Genomic DNA, 3,436 nt, shown 5'->3' with positions numbered 1-3,436 from the left:
TGACGTGCCTTCTGCCTCCGGGCCCCCAAGGCTGACCCCCGCTGCAGGCTCTCGGGCTTCAAGTTTGCCCGGAGGTTGCTTGAGTCCACGGACGACGTCCAGTAAGTGCTCGATTCGTGCTCTGCTTGGTTTCTGCCGCTGAGGCTTGATGTTTGCGCTCTTTTACTAGGCCGGCACCTGCGGCCAAGAGGTTGAAGGAGGCTTCTGCGGCGCTGCTTGGGGCGAATCCGTTTGCCAGGGCGACGCCTTCGGCTGTTGGGGGAGAGGACGGCGAGGCCCGCGCCTCTCCGACCTAACCGCCCTCGCGAGGCCAACTAGGGCACCCCGGCGAGGAGTCAGCCGCCGTGGCCCCGCTGGACCTGGAGTCGACTGTGCCCGACACTGCGGCTGTGGCGGCCAAGGCTCAGGAGGTCCCTTCCTGCCAAGTCGTGGTCACGCTACCATCTTCTCCGCCTGCTGCACAGATTCTTGTCTTTTCTGCTCCCTCCGCCGCTGTCCTGGACTGGGTTGCCAACGAGCTAAACCAATTGCGGGAGGATCTCCTGAGCGTGGACCCTCGTCTGGTGGCCGGGCGCCTGGAGTTGGCCTCTAGCTGGGCCCGTTCTGCTGTTTCCGTCTGAGCAGTACTGAGCCAGGCCGTGTCGTCCTCTAACGAGGAGAAGCGGGCCGCCAACCAAGCCAAGGCCGCTCACGATGCTGCCCTGGGCGACACTGCAACTGCCCAGAGCCGCTGCAAGACGCTTGAGGCCGAGCTGCAAGGCCTGCGCGACGAGCTCGCCAAGGAGGTGCACGGCCGCCAGGAGAAGGAGAAGGAGATGAAGGCCAGGGAGGCCGCCGCCAAGGACCTGAACGCCAAGCTTGATGACCGCCACCGCCGACTGGAGACGCTGGAGCGGTCGCTGAAGGCGGAGAGGACTGAGCTGGACGCCAAGGCGAAGGTCCTGACGGAGGACTGGGTGGCCTTCGCGGAGCTGGAGAAGAAGGCTCGAGGCATACTGAAGATGCTGTATGAGAGCATCCTGGAGGAGCCGTTGGCTGGTGTGGAGGACGGCCCCGCCAAGCTGCTCCCCTTCCTGATTGATGCGCTTGAGGACGTCGCAGACGGCCTTGGCCCCACGGTCAAGGCCGAGGCACATGCCCTGTCTTTTGCGACGCTGACGCATGTCCTTAGCCATGTCTACCTGCGCGACCCCAACGTCGACTTCGACAGCCTGCTGGAGCCCGTGAGCGGCGACCGTGCCGCTACCGCCGCTGAGGCCGTGAGGGGCCGAACCAAGGTTTTGCTGGGGAAGTTTCGCTCCCCCAGCGTCCTGCCCGGGCGCGGTGCCGCCGGCCTTGCGACCTCGAGAGGCGAAGCCGTCCAGCATGACTCCACCACCGGTGACGGCGTTACTGGGGAGTGATCCCTTTGCGACTTCTATCCTGTTTTATTTCTGCACATGCACCATGCCTCGTGGAGGCGTTAAAACTTGTGTTTGGCATTGTGGAACAATCTTATGGCTTGTAATATTTGCTTTGAATTTCCTGGAATTTGCATTTTCCTGTCCTACTTGCTTACGCTCTACGTCGGCAGGGCCCGGCCCCGCGCGTACCTCACCCAGCGTTAGCCCCGACCGGAAACCAAGGACGGGACTAAGGAGTGAGGGGCTACGTGGCAAGTTAGGCTCCTGAGTCGCGATGCTCAGGAGTCCCCCTTGACGCGCGAGCAACAAGTAGGGAAAGGGGAGCGAGGAGTGGATTGATCGTTCTACGTCGGCAGGGCCCGGCCTCGCGCGTACCTCACCCAACGTTAGCCCCGACCAGAAACCAAGGACGGGACTAAGGAGTAAGGGGCTACGTGGCAAGTTAGGCTCCTAAGTCACGATGCTCAGGAGTCCCCCTAGACGCTCAAACGGGTTTCGTACCTTGGCTTCGCTCGAGGAGTGGCGCGCGACGACCAGGTCCAAGGGACCTGGCTGGGTGGCGTGCGCTCGGGCGAGGTCCGGGCGTAGCCCCGGTGTCCAGCCCCCTCGCGCGGCACTCCCGAGGGAAGGCGTTGCGATGGTGCCGGACACTGAGCTCTGGGCTCCCTGAGGTTGGTACGACCGTGGGCCGCCCTCAGTTGTTTATCACCAGCGAGGAGCATAGCGCTTCCGTATGTGTACCGGCATAGCCGCTCCTCGGCAGTGTCGTGAGCCAGCGCGGAGCATGGTGCTTCCACTGGTGCGGGGCGTGTACAGCCCCGCCCTGACACATGGCCGGCACGGTAGGGCTAGGAGAGGTGTATCTGGGCACCCGTGAGCCAGCGCGGGACTCACGAGGCCCTACCTCGTGGCAGGTTGCACCTGGCTCTGGGCCTTTATCAATTGGTGTGTTCCTGCAGGGTTGTTAGAATGCAAATGCTCTACGTCCTCAGGTCCCGGCCCTCGAGCGAGCTCAGCCGCCGCTGGTATGACAGGTCGCGATGCCGTGGGTCAAGGCCAGGGGGTGAGGGCTGGGGAGCCACTAAGAGCCCATGAGTCGCGATGCTTAGGCGCCCCCCTTTTAACGTGCAAGCGCTTTGCATGATGACAAGTAGTAGGTGCTAGTTATGGGAATCAGATTAAGCGTGAAAGAACAACTTCATCCTAGGGTAAATGCTGGAAAAGCAACTGCCGCTGGGTCGGGACCGAGCGGTGTGGGGATGATGCAGCCCGAGGGGCGCCCCCAACAAGGTAAGTAAAGAGCATAAACAAAATGGATACATGCCACGGGGACGGACCCACGCGGCCTGGGAATGGTGCAGCCCTGTGGGCGCTCCCAGCTGAAAGTAGAACTCTGAAAGATGTCACCTGGTGCTGTTGAAGATGAAGTGATGCTGAGGAAGTGAGCGATGCGCGGTGAAGACGTCGGCCCTCATGAGCCCCCAGGCCCAGGGGCCTCGAGAGGCTCTGGTGGCACGTGCAGGTCTTTGGGGACCATCGCCACCTCCGCCAGGACCGCATGATGCCTGGCCTCCTGAGCCTCCAAAATGCTCCTCAACAGGCGCCGATGTGCGACAACCGCGCTAGGTAGGCCGAAGGGCATGCGAACGTAGCTGTGAGGTGGTCCCACGCAGCGCCCTACGTCCGAAGGCCATAGGCGCTCCTGGGACGCAGCTCGGTTGAGCCCTGGTACGTCGACGCAGATGCGCAGTCCTCCATCCTCGCCCGGATGTGGGGCCACGGCAGGTAAGCAGCGGCCGCCACGCATGACTCTGGACTCTTGTAGCTCATGGGTGTTCCTTGTGATGAACTCCTGGGGGTTTGGTCTCCTTTGACTTGTACCTTCCTAAGGGAAGCGTGCTTGAAAGCACCCCTCCAAGTGGTGCCCGAGCGCCTCCCCCATGACCTTGGCACGGTCGGCGGCTTTCCAAGAGAGAGCCCCCAAGCCCTGCCTGAGGAGGGCGCTGGGTGCGCCTTCCTATGCGCGAGAGGGC

This window comes from Triticum dicoccoides, chromosome 5A (genome assembly GCF_002162155.2).
Source record: "Triticum dicoccoides isolate Atlit2015 ecotype Zavitan chromosome 5A, WEW_v2.0, whole genome shotgun sequence".
Classification (NCBI taxonomy): domain Eukaryota; kingdom Viridiplantae; phylum Streptophyta; class Magnoliopsida; order Poales; family Poaceae; genus Triticum; species Triticum dicoccoides.
This window is presented reverse-complemented; position numbering follows the sequence as displayed.